The sequence below is a fragment of the Petaurus breviceps genome, unplaced genomic scaffold (genome assembly GCF_028583685.1).
Source record: "Petaurus breviceps papuanus isolate PSGF00001 unplaced genomic scaffold, PetGlider_PUasm1.0 41, whole genome shotgun sequence".
NCBI lineage: Eukaryota > Metazoa > Chordata > Mammalia > Diprotodontia > Petauridae > Petaurus > Petaurus breviceps.
Window position 1 is genome coordinate 4,973,351 of NW_027186320.1, and position 27,935 is coordinate 5,001,285.

Below are 27,935 nucleotides of genomic sequence, written 5' to 3' on the forward strand. Positions count from 1 at the left end.
GATTGGGGGAGGGGGTATTCAGTGTTATCACTGTTTTGGGTTGGTGGGTAGGGGAAAGATGGGGAGAAAATTTGTAACTGAAAATCTTTTGGAAATGAATGATGTAAACTAAAAATAAACAACATTTAATTAAAAAAAGACTCTAATCACTTTCGATTTGATTTCTTGATTGGTTCACTCAAATTCTCTCTCCTCTCTAACTTTTTGGTAATTGATTTCAAGTAACTGTTGTAGATAATACACTTTATCTAACCCCTGTGATGAGTCATTAAAAGATTTTCTGAAATGTCTACTATTGACTGATCCTTTTGAAAGAATTATTGGCAATTTTCAATTTCCCCATTCAACAATATATTTGTTATTTATTTGTTTGTTTGTTTTGTCCCAAAGAAATCCTAGAGACTATATTTTGAGTTGAGATAACTATACCATCTGGATTTACCCAATGGCAAAAAGTGACTTCATTTCTTGAAGGTGCACCTACATTTTATGGAATCCTCAGGGGTTGTGACAGCAGAATGCATGTGTATGCTGACAGGAAAATGAAGGCAGGCAGGAAGTGAGACCAGAAAATTGAATTTTTTCTTATGTACCTAAGACCTGAAGTCACAGGTCGAAGTAAAAGTAAGCTATTAACACAGAATATTTCCCTAGGACCTTCACCACATCCCTTAATCACTTTCCTTTACCAACCTTTATTCTATGTAGTCAAATTCTCTATCTCCCTAGGAAATCTTTTGGGGTTTTTTTTGAGACTGAAAACATAGCAGCAAGCTTAGAGGTATGCTTTGAAACAGTGATATTCTTCTATCTTCAGCTGCTAAATAATGAAGCAATGAATATAAGAACTTGGTTTGTCAATGGGTAGATTTAATATTAATGTACTGCCCTACAAAATGACTATATAACACTTTTAAATTATTAAGTTACTGAAGATTGAGAAATCCACATATTGGACTAACTGCAAAATAATATTAAAATTCCATTTTACTTATTAATCAATACCAACATTAAACTGGGATTAGCAGAACTAATTTAGTAACAGAAGATGAGGATTAACTAGACATTTTAATTAAATTCTGTGTGGGGTAGAGCAAGAAGTTTTTTTCAGGAAAGAATATAGATCATAATAAGAGAATCACTATCAAGTTCATTGATATACTAGTAAGATTTTCTCAACTCCCTATGAGAATTGGCAGAATTATGAGATTTGGAGGTGGAAGGATATTTAGAAATAATTTAAATCAATGTGCTTATTTATTTATTTTTAAGTTTATTTATTTATTTTAGTTTATAGCATTCAGTTTCACAATTAATAGAGTTTCAAATTTTCTCCCCCTTCCTCTCCTACTCCCCAACATGGTGTCATGCAATCAAACATAAGGCCTACAAATACCTTCACATTAAACATTAGTCAGGTTGTAAAGAAGGATTGTAACCAACAGAGTAAACAATGAGAAAGAGGAAACAAAACAAAAGAAGAAAAAGAGACAGAGCTAATAGCTTGCTGCAATCTGCATTCAGAATTTATAGTTCTTTCTCTGAATGTGGATGTCTCTTTCTATCATGAGTCTATTGGAGTTGTTCGCTTTGCTGAGAGGAGTGCAGTGTATCAAAGTTAGTCATGATACAAACTTTACCTCTGTAATTGTGTACAAATTTCTCCTGGTTCTACTCTTCTCACTCAACATCAGTTTATATGAGTTTCTCCAGGTTATAATGAAGCCGGTCTGCTCTTCATTTCTTATAACACAATAGTATTCCATTAAATTCATCTACCACAACTTGTTCAGTCATGCCCCAAATGATGGGCAACCCCTTGATTTCCAATTCTTTGCCACCACCAGAAAGGCTGCTATAAATATTGTTGTACATATGGGCACTTTTCCCACTTCTATGGTCTCTTTGGCACATAACCCTAAATGTGTATTGCTGGTGAAAGGGCATGCACTTATTTATAACCCTTTGTGCATAATTCCAGATTTGTCTCCAGAATGGTTGAATCAGTTCACAACTCCACCAACAATGCATTAGCGTTCCAATTTTTCCGCATCCTCTCCAGAATTTGTCATTTTCCTGTTTTGTCATCTTAGCCAATCTGACTGATGAGATGTGGTACCTCACAGTTGTTTTGATTTGCATTTCTCTAATCAATAGTGATTTACAGCATTTTTTCATATGCTTATAGATGTCTTTAATTTTTTCATCTGAAAACAGCCTTTTCATATTCTTTGACCATTTATCAATTGAGGAATGACTTGTATTCTTATAGATTTGACACAATTCTCTGTCTATTTTAGAAATGAGGCCTTTATCAGAGACATTGGTTGTAAAAATTCTTTCCTAATTTTCCACTTCCCTCTTAATAATTACAATGGTTTTATTTGTAGAGAAACTTTTCAATAATATGTAATCAAAATTATCCATTTTGCATTTTATAATGCACTCTAACTCTTTTTTGGTCATAAAATCTTCCCTTCTCCACAAATCTGAGAGCAAACTAATCCCTCCTCTCCAAGATTGCTTACAATATCATCCTTTATACATAGAGTGCGAACCCATTTTGACTTAATTTTGGCATACAATGTTAGATATTGGTCTATGTCCATTACTGCCATACTATATTCTAGTCATCCAGGCAGTTTTATCAAATACTAAGTTTTTATCCCCAAAACTGTGCTATTTGGGTTTTTCAAACAGTACATTACTATAATCGTTGACTACTGTGTTTTATGTACCTAATTTATTCCACTGACATACTACTCTATTCCTCAGCTAGTACTAAGTAGTTTTTTCCTTTATTTTTTTTAATACTTTATTAACTTCTGATTTACATCATTTGTTTTCTGCCAGATTTTGAGTTACAAATTTTCTCCCTGTTTTCCCCCTACCTACCAGCCCAAAATAGCAGTCCCACAGGATGTCCCCTCCTCCAATCTGCTCTCTCCCATATTTTCTCCCATACCCCTTTCAACTTTTCCAGTGGGTCTCTATGCCTCAGTGCTTGTATATTTATTTCACAATTACATGTAAGATGGTATTAATAACATTGCATATATATATATATATGTATATATATATACATACATTTAAATATTTGATTTTAAAACTTTCAATTCCAGATTCATTCTCTTCCTTCCTTGTCACCCATCCTTACTGGGAAGATAAGAAGTTCAGTATAGGTTGTACATGTGTGGCTAATGTAAAACAATAACATAGTAGATATATAATAAAAGACTGACTATATTTCCCTACATCCTATCCCACTTCCCAGTTGTTCTATTCTCTACATTGATCCCATCCCTTTTCAAAAGTGGGTGCTTCCAACTTCCCTCCCCCCCAGCCTGCCCTCCCTGTCATCATCCCCCCTCTCATTCCCTTTCCCCCCTACTCTCCTGGAGGGTGAGATACATTATTTAGTGTGTATTTCACTCCCTGCTCAAGACAAATTAAATGGGAATAAGGTTGACCCATTCCATTTTGCCTTCCTATTCTTCCCCTTCATTGTAACCATTTTCCCTTGCCTCTTCTGTATGAGATAGTTGACCCCAATCTGTCTCTCCCCATCTCCTCTCATTATATTCCTCTCACCTCTTAATTTCACCTTTTAAGTATCATCCCTTCCTGTTAAATTGGTCCTATGCCCTCTATTTATGTATACCTGTACACATATATACACTTATTCACATGTGTTCATATGCCCATATACCTTCATATATATATATATATTTTTTTTTTTTCTAATCCCTTCAACTACTGAGAAAAGTTTCGTAAATTACAATTATTGTTTTTCCATGTAGGAATGTTAATAGTTCAACTTTGATAAGTTCCTTATGATTTCTTTTCCCTGTGTACCTTCTCATGCTTCTCTTGTATCTGAATGTCAAATTTTCTATTCAACTCTGATTTTTTCAGCAAGAATGCTTGAAAGTCCTTTATTCTACTGAATGACCATATTTTCCCCTGAAACATGATAGTTTTGCTGGGTAGGTGACTGTTGGTTTGAATCCCAGCTCCTTTGACGTGCAGAATATCATATTCCAAGCCCTTCAATCCCTCAGTGTAGAAGCTGCCAGATCCTGGGTTATCCTGATTGTGTTTGCACAATATTCAAATTGTTTCTTCCTGGCTGCTTGTAATATTTGCCCTTAATCTGGGAATTCTGGAACCTGGCTATAATATTCCTAGGAGTTTTCTTTTGGGGATCTTTTTCAGGAGGTGATGGGTGGATTCTTTCAACCTCTATTTTGCCCTCTGGCACTAAAACATCAAGGCAGTTTTCTTGGAGAACTTCCTGAAGGATGATTTCTAGGTTCTTACTTTGGTCATGGCTTTCAGGTAGTCCAATAATTTTTAAATTATCTCTCCTGCATTTATTTTCCAGGTCAGTGGTTTTTCCCATGAGATATTTCACATTGCCTTCTATTCCTTCATTTGTTTGGATCTCTTTAACAGCATCTTGATTTCTCATAAAGTCATTACCTTGCATTTGCTCGAGTCTAATTCTGAAGCAATAATTCACCTCATTGAGTCTTTGAGATTCTTTTTCCATCTGGTAAATTCAGCTTTTTAAGGCATTCTTCTTCTCATTGCCTTTTTGAGCCTCCTTTGCCATTTGAGCCAGTCTGTTTTTTAAGGTATTATTTTCCTCAGTCAGGCTGTTGACTCTCATTTCATAATTTTCTTGCATTGTTCTCATTTCTCTTCCCAATTTTTCCTCCACTTCTCTTATATGCTTGTTAAGGTCCTCTATGGCCTGTAACCAGCTTGTGTTTTCCTTTGAAGCTTTTGGTGAAGGAGTTCTATCTTCACTGTTTTCCTCTTGTTCCATGCTTTGCTCCTTTTTGTCCCCAAAATAGGAGTTTAATGTTGGAATCTTCTGCATGCTTTGTTTCCTTTGCCTGCTCATTTTGCCACTCAATTACTTGACTTATGGGCTTTTTGCCACTGTAGGACTCTGCCACCAGACAGGGGAGTTTTCATCCCAAATGCTGGGGTTTTCTCAGCTGCCTGAGGTATTAGATGGGTGCCCTCTCTGAGGTCTCCATACACTCTGGGAAGCTGGACACACACCCCAGGACCTCCACTCTAAACTGTAATCCAGATCGAAGCAGGTTAAAGCAAGAGCAATTACCCCTCAGACTGGTGCTTGTTCCTCCTACACTCTGCAGGCCAGGAGCTGAAGCTGCTGTGTGGCACTGGCTGGCTGTGCCAGCATCTCACTGGCTTCTCACCCTGGGGGTAAAAGCCATGCACTCCCACTTACTGGTCCCCGAAGTCCAGACTGCACTGACTTCTCACTTTGCCTTTCGCATCTATGTGTTTTTATAGAAATTGAGGAAGGAATACATGTATAGGGAGAGATAATTGAAGTGAGAGGAATCTTATGAAGAGTTGTGGATCTCAGCTGAGAGAGTTGGGGTGTGTAAGGGTTATGGGATTTAAAGATCTTCCATGCCCCATTGGACTTGCTGACGTAGCAGGAAGGGGCGGAGCAAGAGGAAGCGGAAGCCAAGCTTGAGTTCCTGCGGTGGCTAGCAGTGGTGGCGACAGAGGCAGCAGAGGCAGCGGCAGCGGAGGCGCAATCCCCTTTTTGAGTCAGCCAGAATTTCTGCTAAGGACTCCTGCTGAGGACTCCCAGGGGCCGGAGCTTCTGGACGTGCACTTCCTGGATGCTGGGTGGTTGCTGTGAGTGGGGAGAGGGGGACCTTTGCCTGAGGCAGCCTGTTCTGTTTTAAAGGCTTGAGAATGTGGGTGCTTTCTACTTTATCTACCTGTGCCAACTTCATAACTACTCTGATGGCTTTGACTTTCTGGTTTTGGGACTCAGTGTTTTTGTATTTTAATAAATGTTCCAGCTTATTCCCCCATATAGCAAGCCTGATATATTTTGTGATGGATAATTACATCAGCATATCTGTAATTTCCATAGGCATTGTGAATATTGCATTGCTGATACAGGATGGGCTGAAATAAAAAGCTTAGCGAAAGAGGAGAAGGTCCAAACCTTTCCAAAACTACCACTAGGATGAGGGGAAATAAAGAAAAAGGGAAGGAAACAAGCATTTGTCAAGCACCACTACATGCTAGACACAGTGCTAAGAGTTTTACAAATATCATCTCATTTGGCTCTATCTTGGAGAGGTAGCTTATATTATTATATCCATTTTATAGTTGAGGAAACTGAGGTAAGCAGAGATTGAAGAAACTGAGGTAAACAGAGATTAAGTAACTTGCCAAATGTTACAGGGACCAGATTTGAACTCAGATATTACTGACTCCAGGGCCAGCATTTTATCCTTGTGCCACTTAGCTAACGCTGTTGAGAGTACAAAACATCAATTTGTATTTGATTTAGTTACATTACTTCCTCCAACTTAATTCAACAACACATGATTTGAATACAGGAGGAGGATGGTGAAAGTGATTATACATTGGAATTTGGCAGTTGTGAGGATCAAAGGAGCAATAGGTGAGAGAGAGAGAGACAGAGAGAGAGAGAGAGAGACAGAGAGAGAGAGACAGAAAGAGAGAGAGACAGAGAGAGAGAGACAGACAGACAGACAGACAGAGAGACAGAGAGATTGCTTGAGATTAGATGCCTACAGAATATTTAGGCATTCTAGACCAGCAAATGGCTGAAGTGTGGAAAAATCACATTTAATAGTAGTGAGGATAAATAATAGGTTTAGGAGCAATCAAGTAAAGGGATAAATGGAAAAATAATAAAGGAAGATAGGATAAAGCTATTCCAGATTTCTCAATCATGGAAGTGGAGGATTCTTTGAAATTAATATGGCTATATGATTTTATCTAGCATATGTTCAATATAACTCTCATTTTTGTAGAGATGGTTTTGTGATTTCAGTGGTATAAGAACTGACAGGAGACAACTCTTTCTACTAATCTGTATTTGCATCATCTCTGTGATTTATCTTCTTACAGAGGTATCTAAAGCACTGAGTGGTTTAATGTCTCTTCCAGGGTCATATAGACAGCATATAACATAGATAGGATTCAGACCCAGGTCTTTCTGGCGGCATCAAGAACAGCTTTCTATCATTATATCATGATACCTGTCATTCAGTCTGGCAGTCCCTCCCTCAACCTCCTCCCCTCTAAACAAGCCAATGCAATCTTCTTTTGTCATTTAGTCATTTCAGTTGTATCCAACTCTTTATGACCCCATTTGGGGTTTTCTGGGAAAAAATACTAGAGAGGTTTGCCATTTTTTTCTTCAGCTCATTTCACAGATGAGAAAACTTCAGTAAACAGGATTAAGCGACTTGCCCAGGGTCACATATCTAGTGAGTCTCTGAGGCCAGATTTTGTACTCAGGAAGATGAGTCTTCCTGGTTCTAAGCTTGGCACTCTATCCACTGCAATACCTAACTGCTCTAATACAGTCTTAGGCTTCATTAAAAGAGGAATTATTTGAAGGACTCAAGATTTGACAGTTTTAATGTACTCTACCTTGACTAGATCACATCTGATGTGTTATCTTCAGTTTGGAGTGTCACATTAGGAAACACAGAGGAACTTAGAATGTAGTAAGGAAACAACTACCCAGAAATAAATATCAAGATTATGCCATAATAAAATTAGAAAAAAAAGGAACTATAGATGTTTAGATTTTCAAAGAGAAAACACAGGACACGACAGTGAACTTCCTTTAAGTACATAACTGTCATGAAAATAGGTTGCTAAGTGGCACTGTGGATAGAGCATTGGGCGTGGAGCCAGGAATACCTGAGTTCTAATGTAACCTCAGATACCTACTAGTTATGTGAGCCTGTGCAAGTCATTTAACTCTTTTGGTCTCATTTTAATCATTAGAAAAATGACCTGGAGCAGGAAATGGCAAACTGTACCAGTGGCGTCTTGATTAGTCAGACATAACTGAAAAACAACTGAACATGAGAATAGACTGCTTTCTTGTCTCCAGACACAGAACTAGGAGAAACAAGAGTAACCTACAATGATCGAGACATAGACTCCATGTGAGGGGTCAATTGAAAGTCATATATGAAATTCATATTAGGGGCAGAAAAATGTGAAATATTGACAGATTATTTTGTAAGACAAAATATGGGGGGTGGGATTGGTAGAGTCAAGATGGAAGATTAAAGCAGGTACTTCCTTGAGATCCCCCCACAAATTGCTTCAAACACATGTAAAAATGACTCTAAACAAATTCTAGAGCAGTGGAACACCAAAAATGACAGAGTGAAACGTATTTCCAGCCCAAAACAATGTGAAAGGTATATAGGAAATGTCTGTTGCATCAGTCTGAAAGAAGAACGCAGTCTACCACAAAATGCTCCAGCACAAACTGGACCCCCAGCAAACCCAGAGCAGGCCAAAGGGGACTGAATTACTGGTAGCTGTGGCAGTTTCCTGACTTCACAATCCACAAAAGCCAAAAACAACTCAGGTTAGTAGGAAAGGTCTGCCTGATCTATGTGAGAAAGAAACAAAATCCATCAAGGCCTCAGTCCCAGGGCATTGGCATTTGGCAGCAAGTATTTCTAGAGAACTCAGTGCACAGACAATGAGGGGATGGAACAGCTGCTCCAAGGGAGATCACAGGGATCTCTTTACTGGCACAGAGGCAGGATTCTCTTTCTTTGTCTGTGTCTAGATCTGGGTTGCCTTCTGGCGTGGTGCTCTTGGGGCAAGTAGGAGCACTGGCATGTCAGAGCTTCTGGTAGCCCTGGAGAGGGAATCATCCTAAGAGTTCCAAGGGAGAAAACAGTGTTTTTGGTCAATCATAGACCAAAGCATAGGCCAAGAGAGAAGTAAAAACATCTCCTTTGATCATACAAACTTGGAAGAAATGAAAATTTACAGGTCCCTAGAAATATCTCTGAAAGCAAATACACAAAACTTCTGAAGCTTGGGACAGTACAACCTCCACATTGGAAGCAGAGTCCTACCTAAACAAAGAGCTCAAAAGTCAAATAATTGGCTGGGAGAATGTAATAGGAATGTAATTTGAAGTTCCTTTTGTATGGCTAAGATGAACTTATTTGTGGCTTTGTTAAGCTTTAACTTCCTGGGAACAAAGACTGTGAAGGACTTAAGGTGGCCTGGATGATGTGAGCTTCAGCATGGCATAGGAAGTGTGTGGACAGCTGGACAAGGACCTGGGAGCTGTCTGCCTTTGAACCCAGGTAACAGCTTGTGGAATCCAGGTAGAATCTGAGACCATGGAAGGGGATCCAGGGAATCTGAGAGACCTCCCTAAGTCAAGATGAAGGAATACTTTACTTGGATTCTGTATATTGACTGAGAAATTGTAATTTACTAGTGACCTAGGGGTGGAGGGCTTGTGAAATTCCTGTTGATGGAATCAAGTGAATGATAATTGAATAGTGACTGATTTGTAACTTAGTGTGGCCCATGAGTGGAGAACTTTGACTATTGTACTTTGTGTCCCTTAAGGAGGCAAACCTCCTTAAGAATGACTGAATGATTGAGATGACTAAATGAATGATTGACTAAATGTTTGTTCTTTGTTCAAAACTTTGTAACCACTGTGGTGAAAACTATGTGGCCATTTTAGTGATAAACTGTTGCGAATGCTGTATTTTGATTCTCTGTGATAAGTTGTAACATTGTGAAAGCTGTACCTTGATTTTCTGTGAATGTTTTGCTCTGGTTTGTTATTGAATAAATAGAGTGTTCACTATACTATGTAACCAAAACCTTGAAAAGCTGTTCACAATAGCATTCTTCTGGAAAGCTGCCCTGCTTGGCTTTACAGAGAACATGCAAAGAGCAAAAAAAATCATACTATAGAATCTTACTTTGGTGACAAGGAAGATCAAAACATACAACCAGAGGATAACTAAGTTGCTACATCCAAAACCTCCAAGAAAAATATGAATCAGTCACAGGTTATGGAAAAGCTCAAAAAGGATTTTGAAAATCAAGTAACAGCAGTAGAAGAAAAGTTGGGAAGAGAAACAAGAGTAATGCTTGAAAACCATGAAAATTGAGTCATTAACTTTCTAACAGAGACCGAAAAAATTGCTGAAGAAAATAACCCTTAAAATATAGACTAATCCAACTAACAAAAGAAGTCCAAAAAGCCAACGAGGAGAAGAATGCTTTAAAAAGCAGCATTGTCCAAATGCAAAAGGAGGTTCAAAAGCTCACTTAAAATGCTTCCTTAAAAATTAGAATGGAGCAAATGGAAAATAATGACTCTATGAGAACTCAAGAAAGTATAAAACTAAACCAAAAGAATGAAAAAATAGAAGGCAATGTGAAATATATCACTGCTAAAACAACTGATCAGAAAAATAGATTCAGGAGAGCTAATTTAAAAATTATTGAACTACCTGAAAGCCATGATCAAAATAAAAAGAATCTAGATATAGTTTTTCAAGAAATTATCAGGGAAAACTGCCCTGATATTCTAGAACCAGAAGGGAAAATAGGAATGGAAAGAATTCAGTAATCACCTCCTGAAAGAGATCCCAAAAAGAAAACTCCTGGGAATATTGTAGCCAAATTTCAGAGTTCCCAGGTCAAGGAGAAAATATTGCAAGCAAACAGAAAGAAAAATTCAAGTATTATGGAAATACACTCAGGATAACACAAGATTTAGCAGCTTCTACATTAAGGGCTTAGAGGATTTGGGATATGATATTCTAGAGGTCAATGGAGGTAGGATTAAAACCAAGAATCCCCTATCCAGCAAAACTGAATATAATCCTGCAGGGGGAAAAAATGGCATTCAATGAAACAGAACATTTTCAAGAATTCTTGATGAAAAGACCAGAGCTAAATAGAGAATTTGACTTTCAAATACAAGAACCAAGAGGAGGATGAAAAAACAAACAAGTAAGGGAAATCATAAGGGGATTATTAGAGTTGAACTGTTTATATTCCTATGTGGAAAGATGATATTTATAACTCATGAGACCTTTCTCAGTATTAGGGTAGTTGAAAGGAATATATGTATATATGTGTGTATGCATATGTATATAGATATATACATATGCATATACATATACACATGCAAACATGCATATATAAAATACATACACACAATTATATATATACAAAGATAGATATCGTGTTTGTGTGTATGTATGTCCATGCATACCTATATGTAGGCATGTATGTGTATGTATGTATATGTATATATGCAAGCATGTATATATGTATACAAAGTTAGAGGGCACAGGGTGAGTTGAATATGACAGGATGATATATAAAAAATAAAATTTATGGGTGAGAGAGAAATGTACTGGGATAAGCTGAAAGGGAGAGTTAGAATGGTGTAAATCATCTCTAATAAAAGAGGCAAGAGAAAGATTTTACTTTGGAGAGGAATATGGTGGAGGTGAGAGGGAATAAGTGAACCTCACTCTCATCAAATTTGTTTTAAGAGGGAATAACATAAACAGTCAATTCGTTATGTAAATTGATGACAGAAGGGAGGGCAAATAGGAGGATTGAATAATTGGAAGCAAACACTTTTGAGGAGAGACAGGGTCGAAGGGAGAATAAAATAAATGGTGGGCAGGATAGGACAGAGGGAAATATAGTTAGTCTCTCACAACATGACTGCTATGGAAATGTTTTTCATTACTCTACATGTATCACCTATACCAAAGTCTTTGCCTTCTCAATGAGGATGGGTAGGAGATAGGTAGAAAATATGTAATTCAAAGTTTTAAAAATAAATGTTAAACTTATTTTTATATCCAACTGGGAGATAAGATATACAGACAATGGGGTATAGAAATCCATCTTGCCCTATAGGAACATAGAATGGAACGAGAAAATAATAAGAAGGGGGGCAGTGGTGTGAGGGAGGGCAGATTGGTAGGAGTAATCAGAATGCATGCCATCATGGGTTTGGGGGAAGGGAGAGGTTGAGAGAAAATTTGGAACTCAAAATCTTGTGGAAGTGAATGTTGAAAAATAAAATTAACTAATAAAAATGTAAAAGGTCTCCCCCCCAAAAAAAAAACCAAAGAAACAAAAAGGATAGCTTATGAAAGAATATCAGGAAATAAGAGAACATTATTTTTTAGAAAACAGGTAAAGCACTATAGAATCATAGAAGCATGCAATCGGAAAATGGGGGAAAATATCTCAGTATCTCTGTGGTCCAGTCCATAGTAGGAACAAAATAATAAGCACTATAAGGAAGGGTATGTTGGTAAATGTTTAACAATTGCTCTATAGGAAAAAAAAAAGTACACATGGCACATTTTTAAGTTCTATCTGCATCAATATCATTTTCCCTCATCACTTTCTTAAGTCTATTCAATCAAGTCTTGATTTGTGATATTTACCGATTTCTAAAGTATAAATGGCCACATAGAAAATTTAATAATTACTTCCCATGAATAAGTATGTGCTAGCTCTACCACACCATTCTTTGCTTAAAGACCACAAATGGGGGGGAATACATTCCCTTTTGTAGAACTCTAATTGTTAGGAAAAGTTTCTTTATCAATACTAAATTTACTTCTTTGATACTCTACTTTTTGCAACTAGTTCTTCTTCTAAAAACAAACTAATTTAGTACAGATGCTTAATTACAACCCAAATGAATATCATCTGTCCCCACATCAACCATCTGTCCATCTCTACCACCACCCCCATCTGTAGGCAGGTGCTATAAATTTCAAATGATCTGTGAAAATAAAATTTCACTAGGGACTGAGGAAAAGTCCCTTCTGCTGAGTACAAAGGCCTCCTTGCCTCATGTAGCCCTCTCTATAGATGGAATTCTTTCTATACTTGTGGGGCCTAGTAGTCTATGTTACACTCATAGTTTGATCATGTCTTACTTTTCAGAAAAAAAAAAATAAAAGCACTTCCCAGCTTCCATGCAAATATACAGGCTAATAAAGTATCAATTATAGGACAGAGTAAATAAGGTGGATTTTAGTGGTAAGTAACTTGGATTTTAGTGTGTGTAAAGTGGATTTTTTGTTATTATTTTTTAAAGTTCAGTTTCCCAAGATCCATAGCCATAACAATCTCCTGTTCCCAGGTATTAGATATGACTTCTCAGGGTTATGGTTCAAAACATCTCCACCATGATTATGCATTATATAATGATAATTGATATAAACATTTGTGTTTAAATTAAAACATTCACTGTGTCTGTTGACTGAGATGAGATAATGTAAACTTGTGAGGCTATTGCTGGCAATATGCCTTCTTCGTCTATTTCCCTTAAAAGCAGTTGTGTACTGATTAAGGAGTGGGGAACACATAGGGTTGAATGCACAAATTGGAATGCTTTGTGTGCCTTGACTGAACCCCATCAAGACTTGGGAGGAATCTGTGTTTGCCTCAACTGGCCTCCATTGAAGCTTGAGGGGATTTAGGGAGTGCACAAGCTGTTCCTGTTTTGATTGACGCCATCGAGACTTGGGGGTGGTTGCCCCCCTTCTCACCAGCCCCTGCAAGAAGGGTGATTAGGGAATGATTGTGCTCCCACTATCAGCAACCTCTTTGAAAAGACGAGACTAGAATAAAGTGAGGTATTAATGCTTTTGAAACTGTATTTGTGTCTTTCCTGTCTGATCAGATCAAGGATGAACCTGTGTTAGTAAACATCTTGTGAGCTAGTGTTATCTATCTTACAGACAGACCTTAACCAAACACATATATGTGCATATATAACATGCACACACACACACATATACACATAGAAATATCCCCATCTGTACCATTAGCAGCCAATATCCCCCACTTTTTTCTCTGGTGAAGCTTCAATAGTTCAATGACTCAAATAAAATCGTCCAGGTTTATGGTAGTGCCCTAAGTCATAAACTTACTTCAGGGAAAGCACTCAGTCCATACAGTTCACAGTACCTATTAAGAGCAAGATCCCAGTTGACTTTTTGCTATTTGGCTTCAGCTTCCAGGAACTTTGCTGTTTAATGTAGGAACTCAATGTAGTCCAAAGACTCCTCTGTTGGGATAAGGAGGATGGTCTAGGCAATTCTGTACTGACTAAAAAATATCTCTTCCACAACATTCCCTGAAACATATGGTTTCCTTGAAAGAGTAACCAGGTTCTCTAGGCTTCCCTCCAGATATCTGAGTCCATGTGTTTCTGATTTCCCTTTGTCTATCCTCCTAGCTCTTCCTCTTGATGCTCTTCTGATTCTGCTTCCTCTTTTAAAGGCTATGATCAAATGTGGAGCCCAGGTGTATAAACTTCATTTTCAAAGTGATTGCACTAGTGTATGCCAGAGCAAAGCAAAATATACACAATTTTTGAGGGAAACTTAAATTGTCAAAAATGTAATTTACAACTTTGTCCCAAGGTAAGATACGTATATTTAATAGAAGGAAATGTTACTGACAGAACAGTATCCATCATTTGGATAATGGTGGACATTTGCAGTTTATATAGCTAGTTTCATGCCTAAACCAAAGATAATATTTAAGACAACTACAGGGGTAATAAATCAGTGTGAAATAAAGTATTTTCCCACAAAAGAAATAGCATTCCCCAGTGTGCAGTAGAGTAAAAACAGGGGAACACATGCCTCTGAATGAGTGTGTATTCCTTGAAGGGCTATTTCTTTTTTTGTCTTTTTATCCCCAAGAACCTAATATGGTGGTTGACTCACAGTAAATTCTTAGTAAAGAATTGGACTTTTATATTTCTGGTATATGTAGAAACTGTTAATGGAAGATACTGTGAACAAGAAAAAGGTGTGCAGAGAGAAAATAGGGGCATTGGCTTGTGATAAAGTGGGTTTGGAGGAGGCAGGGCAGAGGAAGCCCTGAGGAAACCATTTACTGACAATAAAAGGGAAGTTTAGAAGAGGGGACATCATAAGCTGAGAGAGAATATGAAATACACAGAACATAGAAGAGACAAGTACTTAGACAGACATATTCATGTATAAAAACAATTTAAAGGGACACACAATGTTCATCAATTGTAGAGCCACCCACACACAATCAAGGGCTGATTAGGTGCTTCCAATTGAGCACTGTTTGTGATTTTCAATAGACAGAGAATTGCTTGATACTTTACTCTTAATAATTTTTTGTAATATAATTGTGCATTTTCTTTCCCTATGAGGTACTAGTAAATTGGATACATGAATATGTACAGTAAATAAGAATTAGTAGGCTAACAGGTAATGCCACAGAAATATAATGTTACTCTTAGTTTTGAATCATTATGTGAAAGAATGGAAACACAATTAACCCAGCAGCAGAAAGAAAATACAGCTTTCAATTGAGCCAAATTTAGCTGGCTATGGGAATATGGGAATTATTTGTCATTTTCTACTAAAGTAAATACTTTGAAGTCAGGCTTTGAGATGAAAATTTACACTCATTTTAGCCACTTCCAGGACACAGGTAGAGAGTGGAAGCATAGATCTGGAAGGTAAAAACTGTCACTGTTCTACTTACCCTGGTGGTTTTGATTTTAAAACAAAAAAGGTTCAATATTAAGGGACTAAGGGACATCAATTTGGTACATTCAGCTGTACATTCAGGACATTTTAGAAACATTGAAGTCACATGGAAAAAATGAAAAAAAATAATACAGATCAAAGAAATTGTGCTCCATCACTGCCTGTCTTTTCCCTAGGTTTTTCTAATTGGCATTTTCTCTTTGGAAATTTCTTTTTGTTTTGATAAACCATTAAAATGCAAAGTCATTTAATCCAGTCATCTGAAGGATAAAACATGCTTTTTTAGGACCATCAAAACATCTTACTCTTCTTTTAATGGCTCTTAAGTATTCCTTTCCTGTTTTGGGCTGCCTTCCAATTGGTACTAAAATAAAATTGCAGTTGCACAATAAACAAGAGTTACTAATTGTCAATTTTGTAGGGTTTCTTTATAAAAAGTAATATCATTTTGAAATGTGTTTTTATGTAAGTTTTTCTGTATTCATCATGCTTTTTCTGATAACTTGAGATTATTCCTTTTTCCTTATTCATTTAAATTTTAACTTTGAAATTTTTTTCTATTTTGCCTTTTCCCCTTATTAATCATTTTCTTTACCTCAAGCCTATTTACCTTTAGAACTTTAAGGTTTCTAAAGTTGTAGAATATAACTTGAAAATTTTTCTCAGAGTAATCACTGTTTCAATGTTATTGGGATCTCTTCTGAATGTCATGATTTTAACTGAATAACCATAGTGGCATTCTGCCCTTCATAGAGAAGTGATGCCATTGATTCACTTCTAATAGGGTTTACACTTTGAGTCCTGTTTGTAGTAGTAGTGATGAATTTGCACTGACCCATCCTTACTTTCTCTATCTTGTGTGACTAATAGAACAAATCCATTAGATAGATAGCCAGGTTTACCCACATAGTATATTGGAAGAGAAGAGAAGAAAACAAATTGTACAAAACTGAGTGCTATTCCCTGTGAGTATAATGCATATAGTCAAACTAAGATTTTAAAATTTGAAATAAAAAAGGATGACTTGAGATTGCATGATGTTATAGAGAGCAATTAGTTATATTGAAAAAAAAGTGTTATAAATTGAAGAAGGATTCCAAGGCCATCGAAATATGGTCTATAAGAGCTAAAAACTAGGCTTTACTGTGATGGCAAACAATAATAGAATTGGTTTACTCTGTTTATTTGCCCTAACAAACCTGGCACACCAAGTCAATCAGAGAGATACCTGAATTTTCTGACTGGTAGTTGGCAGAATATAAAAGGAACAAGAAACAAATAATTTGATGACATTCTGGAAGGAAGATTGAAATGTTTTATTCTTTACTATCTATGAATTATTTTACTTCAAATTGAGAATGAGATGACAATAAACATATGTATTTAATTTTTTTTCCTAAAGAATAAAAACAAAATTGAAAAATCTAATTTTCCTCAGGTAGGAATTACATAATCCATCTCTCCTGATAACAACTGATATTTTTATAAAACTTTAAGCACTGAAAAGGATTTTATAGTCTTTAAGTCTAACCACACAATAGTACTTTTCTTCTCCTCTGCTCCTTTTCTCCTTTCCTCTCCTTCCCTTTCCTGTCCTCCTCATTCTTCTCTCTCTGTCCACATAGGGTTTCACACCCTTACTGCCAGGTGCTCTGTCCAAAGTAATATAAATTTGATCTCTGAAATGTGGCAAGATGTCTTGGGGTATAAGAGCTAAATCTCTTTCTTAAGGATTATGCCTTAAACCCAATTTACTCTGGCTCTCCTTGATTGGCTAACAATGGGTCCCAGTAAAATTCCTACTTAGTGGTCACTGTTTGGGGCCTAATTATCTCAGACTAAATATAAATACCAATTGTTTCTGTTTTGGCCCAAAACCTGGAGGGTCTTCCCCTCCCAGATCTTTTTTTTTTTTAACTAGTGTAGTGGCAAGCACCCCAGCATCCCCACGGTGGCTGCCAACACAAGTTCTTAGATCTGCTTTGCTAAAGGAAAGCAACTCAAAATAGATTAAGAAGCTTACTTTAATCTGTCAAACATATATTGTTTACCTAGTTCAGGGGAAAAAGGTCAGTACCCCAAACTTCAGAGTATACAGATAGAAGTTACAAGACAAAGAAACAGATCAAGCAGACAGGATTCCAGCTGTCTGACCATTACATCCATACCTAGTCATTGACCAGAGAGGGAAGCACCAAGATCTGAGTTTTCAAAGCTGAGGGTGGCTTAACAGTTGCCCAGAGTCTCATGTGGTCAAACCACACAAATCTTCCCAAAGTGAGCCCCAAAACAAAGTCTCACATCAGGGATTGTATAGTCTACTCCTGGGTTAGAGAATGTAACAACCCTCTTAACCCACTGCCCAATCACAAAGCACCAAGGTGTGGGTGTTCCTGAAAAACAAGTCTCCCACCACAGGTTCCAGGTGCACTTAACCTAGGGGCAGGGAAGACCTTAAAAATTTGCATTCCTATAACATTTAGCCCCAAGATCTTTCATTTCCAGAGCATAGGCTATTTACATTTGAATTAGCAAGATACAATAGATAACAAACCATTACCAAAGTGGCCACAGGGCCTTAAACAAACACAGAGTACATTCAGGTGCCCCTCTTCAATTCAAAACAAAAATGTCCAAATAAAGTTCTTTTGGGGAGAAGGTGGTGTCTTTCCCCTCACACTACTCCAGCCCCTGCTTCCAAGTCCTGAGGGGCAGCTTGGCAACAAAACCGACAGGGTGTGGTCCTTGGGGGTGCATGACACTTCACCCACCATAGTCACAAGTCCATCCTCCCCCAGGGTACCAAACTGTGGGACACAGCAAGGAAACACATTCAGTGTGCCTGCTTTGCCACACAGTCCTTATCTTATCTGGTGGCTGAATTATGAACTCCTGGGTTCCTTCTCCTCCTGCAGGAGACAGCTGCTCCTGGTTTCTGCCCCAGTCCCAATGCAGGCAGATCACCATTCCTGCTCTCAGGTCAGCAAAGTCAGCATGCAGGTCATTCTTCTCTCCTGGTCCATGGCTCCACAGAGTCAAAGCTACCATAATTGGGAATCCCTCTCTGGTAACTGTGATTAGGTATGTTTGTATGTAATAGTTGGACAGTTTGGAAGCCTGTCTGCTGAAATGTTTCTCTGTCTTGTAACTTCTGCTTGTAAACTCTGTATACTCCAAAGTTCAGGGTGCTGACATTTTCCCCCTGAACTAGGTAAATGATATATATTTGATTCATTAAAGCAAGAATGTTAACCCATTTTGAATTGCTTTCCTTTAGAAAAGCGGGTCTAAGAATCTGTGTTGGCAGCCACCCTGGATATGCTGGGGCACTTGATGCTAGAACTAGGCAAAAGAGGCTATTTTTTGTCTCATTTCTTACCTAGTGTTAAATCACTAAATGGGCATTGCCTCAATCAAATGGATACCTATTAAAGACCTTAGCTTAAAAAGACCAGTCTCCGACTGCATCCAGGACCACCTGCAGTTATCCTTATTTATATCTTGACATTTTACTCAAATGACTGCAGAGGAAAAAGTGAAGGTTGTAAATTTGCGCAGCCCTCCCTGACTTAAACTCAATTCACTTGTGGTCCTCTTCAAGAATGAAGAGCAAAATTATGGATATTAAATTTGGAACAAATTGGCACCAGGAAAAGTGTTAGTGGAGATGATTTTGTTCATCATCAATGGAGGAAGAATTAAAACAGCTGTTGTCATTACAATATACTACAGACCATTTGAACAGAAGAAAGAAAGAGATGATGAGATAAGGAAACAGAAAGACTAAAATTTAGAATGATTTGCGGCTGGTGAGTTTTGCTAAGGATAATCTTGAGGTATATTTGGGAAAAGGGTGAGTGAGGGCATATTGAAATAGTTTAGAATTTACAGGGGCAGTGATAATGGATAACTCTTCCCACCCAATTTTATTTCCATATTCTGTCTTGGAGGGGGAAATAAACAGGAAATATTGAACAACAAAAGGATCATAGGCATCTATACACAAGACTTATAGGGAGATAGTAAGAATATACCTAGTTATTATTGATAAGTTCAAGTTAACAAGGTCATATAAAGTATTCCTGGGTACTGAAAGTTCTGGCATATATGGATATGGTGCAACTATTAGAATTTGAAAGACTATGAAGACAGGATATACAAATGTAATGACTTGGAGGTGAAGTAGAGAAAGCAGTTGAAATGTGGTATTCTAGGACTTCTATCTTAATGAAGGTTATTGAGAGAATAAAAAAAAGAGATAACTAATTGGAAAGTCTGTAACTTGGAGGATAGAAAAATATAGAAGACAATACAAAGGAAATAAATATGGAGGATAAAGAAATTAATATCTTCTAGGAAAAGGGGGGTATAAACAAACCACATGCATAGCTTGGCAGGAAAAAGGAGGAGAAAGTAAGGAATAAACAGATAAACAAAGAAAAAGATAAATTAAAATTTATGTAAATTGAAGGAAGCTGAGGTAGGGCAGACAAACTAGTAATAGATAAATATCAAAATACTGTAATTGAAGTTAATATCCAGGAAAAATGCTGAAATAAAAGAGGAAAGATATTAAAAATAAATAGGTGGAAGAAAACAAACCCCCCCAAATAATAATTTTCAAAGGAATGAATTAAAGTAATTAAAATGAAAAACTAGAAAAAATGATGAGAAAACTCAACAATGGACTATGGGTAAAAATAGAGCTAAAAAGAAAAGCACTTAGAGAATGAAAATCAGATTCTAGAACAAAATGTACTATGCATCAGAAGATTTTAAAAAAAGAAGTAGCTGTAATCATGCTGTTAGACAAAGCAAAAATTAAATTTCACAATGTCAAGAAAGATAAATAATAAAAGTTCTGTAGGACATTTAAGATCTGGTGTTATTTTCAACCCTCCAATTCTTATTGGAAGGTCAAGGGCCTAGGGGTTGGCTACCACATCCCTTCAGGTTCTAGGGATCCCTTTGAAGGGCTATTTTTTTATAATGCTATATATAGACCATTAAGTTCTTTGTTTTTGTTTTTATTTTTTGTACTGCATTTTCAGAGAAGACCACTGACAACACAGGGTCGTATCTTAACTATGCAAACTGGATTTAAGTGAGTCAAGGTTGCAAAAAGTTATCATCCTCACTCTTTCTTCCAGTCATTGAAGTCCAGTGTCAAGACAAAAATCAGGATGACTGGTAATGTCTCAAGATACAGTGGATTATCTTGGTATCATAGCCAATGTCTGATCAAACTAAAAGCTCTCCATAGTCCCTGCATCAGCTGCCTTCATGGGTGTTGGAACAAATTGTTCCCATCTGTTCATTCCAGTTGGTGAAGTCTTCACATGATTGCAGTACACATCTCCATAACACACCAATGGATTTGTGGCTCATAGGTTACCATCAGCCTAGTTTAGTCCATGTGCTAAGATGACTTACCATGGTATGGCATCTATGCATGCTATCGCTTCTTGGAGCTACAGGTGAAAACTGAGTATTAGGTGGACATCAAGGTGGATGGCAGTCCTGAAAGGGGCTCAGCAAGCACTCACATTAGAGGTGTTACTCCTTGAATACCCATGAATCCCAAGTGTGTTTTCAACTGTGACAATCAGTTGGTATCATTTGGTCAGTCACCCTTAATTTGCTTTATAGAAATGGATATCAATGGGGTGGCTAGGTGACACAGTGAATAGAACACTGGCCCTGGAGTCAGTAGGACCTGAGTTCAAATATGGCCTCAGACACTTGACACACTTACTAGCCATGTGACTTTGGAAAAAAAAGGAACTTAGTTTCAAAGAGTACATATAATGGGAAACCTACAGCTCTTACAAGCTCAATAGCTCGAATCCTCAAAAATTTCTCCATAGGTATGGTGTAGCTTTTCTAATAGGCTCTTTATACAGTATTCAATCTCTTTTCTTCATCACGTGCACTCTATCCTTGGCTCTTGAAATGGATATTATCATTATGTTTTGGTTTAAACCTGGGGACGCCAAAAAGCTGTTGAAGTTTAAATCCAAGAATGCCCAAAACTGTTGAGGTGGGGGCTTTGCCCAACCCCAAAATGTTACAGTTTCATGATGTATCATGGTAGAACCATCTCAATGAATTCAAAGTCAGACAACCTCTCATCCAAGTACAGGCATTTATTGAGATTGATGCCTCTCATGAAGCAAGCTAAGTCCTGAGAGAAACCAGCAGTTGTAGACAAAGCAAGATGGATTTTTATAGGCTAAATATGCAATTATATAACAGAAATTTACATAGAGTAGAGGAAAATGGCACTGGGTGGCAGTGACCAGGTAGAGGCATTAGCTAGGTTCCCATCATGTGTACATACCTCCTGTTTCTGTGGGAACTAAGAGTTCAGGGATACACCTGTTGCTCTAGTGAGCAGTGAGGCATATATGAAGAATGTAAGATATTGATGGGGAGGGGGAAGGTTTAGGAGGTACAGTGGGCCTGCTGTTTAGTGGGGCCAGGCCTATAATGAAGTTAGAATACTGGGGCAGGGGGCAGCTTTATTAGTATTCCATCATTCCCCCTTAAAGAGCTGGGGCCCAAATTCATTTGGGAGAAGGGACAAAGGTCTCAGCTTCCATATCTTCTTCAGGCTGAAAAGGGTGGTGCTATGCCTATCTCAGGGGTCAACAGAAGGAGGTTGAGTGGAACCAAACATAGATTACATCCATGAGATAATGGGTGAGTATTGACTGTTATCCGCTGTTTGCTGCCAACTGTAGGTAAATTGACCTGTAATCCGAAAGACACAAATCTGACAGGCAATTTCAATATGCAGGGTCCAAGATATAAGGAGAAAGACAGATATGCCTAGTAACAGGCAGATGACTAGGCCAATTACCCTTTTACTAAATTATTTAGGCTGTAGAAAATAATGTAATTTTAGGCTGAATAGCTCAGATCTAACACACACTTTAGTAGCTCAGATGTATCCCAGCCTAAATATGTGGGATAATGATTAACATTGTGCTTGTAGCTTTGTTTCAGAAAATCCTTTTCCCTTTGTCTAATTGTTCCCATATCATTCAGAAAAAAATGTTCTATTCTGGTGATTTAACCTTTCACTTTATTATGCAGGTAGGCAGATGACAAGCCCATGTACTAAATTACCCAGTTGTTTGGAATATGGGATAACTACACATTCAGATTGAGAACACCAAAATTTCACATACCTGCATTGTACTTTTACTATCTTTTAAAGACCACTTGCTCTAATTAGAGAAATTTGTCATAAAAGGAAAAAGCATACGCAAGCCAGATATGACAGGATAAAACATCATTAACTCTGATCGTATTCAGATAAGAGTCACTTTACATCCATTTCATAGCCAGACTCAGGAATAGCCAGGTGAGAAACATTTCTTTTCAAAGGAGGACAATGGGGAAACTGAGCCAGGAGTGTCCCATTTTAGATTGAGGCTAAATTTGTCCTCTCTGCTTTTCTCAATAGAGCAGGATCACATTCCCTCTGAGCAGCTTATGGCATTTCTCTCAAAAACTAATTTAATGCAGACAACTATATCTAAATTTAAACTATAAATAAAACTAGTTGTTGTCCCAACAGCTTTTACTTTGAATGACATCTCTTGCCAATCACAGCTTAGGGCTAGATATAATTGTTTTTACTCTGATTGAGTTAAAATAATCAATAAAAATTTACCATGACTTACATACATAAGACATTTCATTTCTCAGTAAACCAAGCTCATTGTTTAGGAACTCCATTACCCAAACAAGCTCCGGTTTTTTTCCCCCCTGGGGCTTATGACCTTGCCTACCAGATGGTTTCTAGGGATCTGTCAAGTTCACAAATAAGGAAAAATTGATAGCGACCCCAAGAAGAGGTTGATCTGCCTGTGTACGCTATGAGTCTTCCTCTGAAGTGATATAAACCATATACTTTATGTGTGCAAGTCTCCAATTTTCAATAGTGATTTTTCTTTTTCCTTGCTAGGATGTTTTTCAGCATTCCCATATTTTATTTTTAGGATGCCAGTATATGGTAGCTGACACATGTGGCCTCCAGTCACCCCAGATAGCACTACATTGGAGGTGACCTTGACCATCTTCCTAAGGGAGGAGAGTAAGGAATGTCTACCCTGTCTACCCTTAGAGCTGCTATGGGATCAGTTTTAGGTTTTAACATGCTAACAATAATCCCAAATAAGTTAGTTAACAATTTTACAATTTTAGTAAGTGAGCACCAACTTGTTTTAGTTTCAAGACAAGATTAGCAGGACTTAATAAAATAACATACCTGGTTTTAAACAATTTTTTTCCACTGCCTTTTAATTTCAACTAAATTCAGATTAAAAGGTGCTTTGTCTAACAGCATTTCTGGCTCACAAGGGTCATTCAAGTTTTACAATATAAAATAATTTTACTACAGTGTAGAAATAATATAATAACACAAAGAGCAAGATGACATTAATTGCATTTCCAAATCACATATAAAATTATTGATAGAAGATTAAGAGGTTGGTTGACTTCTGACCTCATTTTCCCTTTCTCCTTTTCTCATTTCCCCACAGTTGCAGAGCCTGGTTGTGAGGGTTGTTGATTTGGAAAGACAGGAGAAAGAGGGCACTGCTCCTTGTGGGGAAGAAACTCAGGACTGTGTAGGGCTGGGAGGTTATAGAGTCTAGCAGCTGAATTAAAAGGTCTAGGGGCATTGAGTAGGGGTTTTTGGTGAATGAGGAGAAGTGTCCCTGAGTAACCCACAACCTTCCTGATAAAGGTCTCTTGGCTTTGGGAAAATTGAAGCAGAATATACAGGTTCTGGTGGTTTGGGAGTAAGGACTTGGGGTTTTAAGTGGAGAGGTTAATCTGCTTAAATAGAGGAATGGTTTTCAGGGTACCCAGGTGAAATAGTAATGAAATTTAAAGATCCCCCTGTGTTGGCTTGGTTTTTGGATTGATTTGTTAAAACGCAGAGCTTGTGAATCCCACTTGTGGGATGGACTTGTTGATGTGAAAAGAGAGTGCTGAACTGGGAGGAGCTGGTGACATAAATTTAGAGAGACACAAGCAAAGAGAGAGGAAGAAGAACTATTTGGAAGCAGCATTTTGGAGGCAGAGAGAGACAGAGAGGATTGCTGAGGGCCAGTTTGAATTGGACAGGACTTTTGAGAGCTGCCACCCAGAGCTGCCAAGGACTGAGGAGACATGGCTGTTATGCTGGTACCTTGTCTGTTTTGATGTTGTTTTGACAGATTGTTTCACTGGTGAAAGACACTCCTGTTGTTGCAGAGGTTCTGGAACCTGGCTATTGGTTCAGAGCTCCTGAGACTGTTCTGCAGACAGAGAGTGAATTGTGCCCACTGGTGAAGGCCAAAGCTGTTGCTGCAGAGGTCCTGGAAACTTGCTGTTGGTTCAGAAGCCTTGAAGAAGGATTTTCTTGCTGTATGTTTATAGAAATTCTGGAATAGGGTTTTGCTAATGTTTTCAGGGGTCCTAGTACTGTTCTGCAGACAGCGAATGAATTAATGAAGACACTAGCAATGTATCTTGTGGCCTTGCTAAGCTTTGTATCCCTAGGAACAAAGATTGCTGAGGACTTGCTTGGAGTCAAGTTGAAGAAAAGACCTCTCCTTGGGTATTAAATGCTGTGCTTAAGCTTGTTGTAACTCTGGGGTAGATTCAATTCTGATCCAAGGGTGGGAAACTTTTGACTTTTTTGTGCTCTGTGATTAAACAAATGAATGTACTTTGCTTGGGATTGGAAACTAATCTCCATTTGAGAAGAGGGCCTTTGTGGTTAACTAAATGAATGTATAGCCGAGGGGTGGAGTAGTACTTAGAGGAGGGTCTTTGGCATTGACTAAATGATTTATTATGTCCACTGGTAGAGTAGTACTTGGAGATTATAGAAATATTCTTGGTGAATGCTGTATTTTGAATGATGCTATATTTTGATTTTCTCTTTTCTTAATTTTTCACTGAATAAAATGGAGAGCACCTATCCTGGTATTTTGAACCTTGGGAAGTTGCCTTTCCTTGTCATTACATCAGGGGCCAATGGCTGTTGCCAATGCTATGCCTCCCCCGCCCCCTTGTTTCTTCTACCAGGTGGGAGAGGTTCACTGAAATTCCCTACTATTCTAAATTTTCACTGCAAATTTAACTCAGTCAGAGCCAGGATGACAGGGTGAAGGATCTTAATGGTTCTAACCTTTCACTGTATCCTTTGGTCAGAGCCAGGATGACACATAGAAGGCACTGTAGCCCTAGCCTGGAAAGAGGTAGAACTACAGGGAGGGGAATGTTAGTGGGGAGTGGGGGTTAAACTTTTGCTCAAGTAAACTTCACTTCTGTGTCCACTCCTTAAAACTTCTTTACAAATGAAAGCTTTGAACCTTAAAGACAAGGTGAACAGGACTCTGGGCATCCAGTGGTGCCTAGTCCCCTCTTCCCTGTACTAGAGAGCTCAAAGTTTCATCTCTGAGGCATCTCTTTTTCAGATCTATGCAGTTTCCAAATTTATCTTAGTGCCAAATAGTGACCAGAATGAATTCAGTTACCTGTATCTATTTTCCCAACGATATTGCATAGTTCTCTTTCTGTAACCCAGGACTTAACCCTTTCCTTTTTTTTTCTTTTCTGGCTGGCTGCATTTTGAATCTTGCAAGGTGACAAACTCAGAGATTTTTACACAGACACAGAGCAGACAGATATAAAAATAAAACACTGATAGCGATAACTTTTCTTGGTCTTCCAGTTTATATAAAGTACAGGTGCTATTAGAGTTTAGTAGTCCCATAGGATGGGAGTTGGGACTGCATGCCAGTAAGCCTAAGGAAATTTTCCCTATAGCCATGTTGAAGTCTTCAGTGAAATCGCACTGAAGGATGAAGAATTGAGTTCATAAAAAATTCCCTGCAAAATTCCTAAGCAGAGAATCCTCTGTCTAGAAGGAATTTGCTAACCCCAGGGGCCTAAGCAATCCAGTCAAGCCTTCCTAGTTGCTTAAAAGATCTCCTCGCTAAGATGAGGGATAAAGATAGGCTTACCTTTGGATTAGAGGGAGTCCAAATCAGAGACTCCACTCCACATGGAGGGGGAGGTCAGAGTCAGAAACTCAAGCCCACCCAGGAATGCCAAAAAACTGTTGAGGTTTAAATCCAGGGATGCCAAAAACTGTTGAGGTGGGGGCTTTGCCCACCCCAAAACTGTTGCAGTTTCATGATGTGTTGTGGTGGAACCATCTCAAAGAATTCAGAATCAGACCACCTCTAATCCAAGTTCAGGCATTTATTGAGATTGATGACTCTCATGAAGCAGGCTAAGTTCTAAGAGGAACCAGCAGCTTTGGATAAAGCAAGATGAATTTTTATAGGGTAAAGATGCAATTACATAACATACATTTACATGGAATAGAGGAAAATAGCTCTGGGGGGGGAGTGACCAGGTAGAGGCAGTAGCTAGGTTCCCATCATGTGGACATACCTGCTGTTTCTGTGGGAACTAAGAGTTCAGGGACACACCTGTTGTTCTAGTGAGCAGTGAGGCATATATGAAGAAGTTAGATTATTGGCTTGGGGGGTGGGGGTTAGGTAGGTACAGAGAACCTGCTGTTCAGTGGGGTCAGGCCTATAGTGAAGTGAGAATACTGGGGCTGGGGTCAGTTTTATTAGGATTCCATCAATATTGTAGTATACCTATGAGTACACCAAGGGGGGAAAAGATCAAATTTCAAACTTCATAATGATCTTCTAGTCAAGGCAGATGGGGTAGAGGATGAAGATAACGTAGAAGGATAAGCCACAAGATCCAACTCCTCCTACCTCCTCAATTACTTCTTAGGGTTTTATCTGGAATGCTTTCTCCTCTTTACTTAAAGAAACTGAAATTACTGTGATTACAACTAACTTGATGGTTTTGTGGATGGCTCAGAAGATAGGATAAAGTATTTCATAGCAGTCATACTCATTCCATCACTATTGTTTACTCATTTCATTCTGTCTGGGAGTGGTTTCCCATATTTTTCCCCAGCTCATTTTACAGATGAGGAACTGAGACAAACAGGGTTAAGTCACTTGCCACACAGCTAGTAAATATCTGATTCCAGATTTTAAATCATGAAGATATATTTCTGATTCCAGGTCTGGCATTTTATCTACTGTAGCACCTAACAGTCTAAGACACCCTGAAATTATATGCCTGCTGTCATTTATACTAATTTAATTATCAATATTTTCCTGACTTTATATGTATATTTGATTGCAGCACCTTATCACTTACTTTAAGTGGTACTTATTTAAGGTTCTAAGCTGACTTGAAAACCTATAGTATATTATGCTTAATGGTTTGCCAGAAGACAAAACAATATTAATAAGAAACACAAAAGTACCAAATAGCATGAATCTTAGTCTATAAAGTTTAAATTAATTGAATTATGAAAGACATGAAAAACAATATTTAATTATAGAATACTTGGCTGTCCATCCTTCAAAGCACAATCTAGGAGAAAGAGAAGCAGAAAAGGAAAAC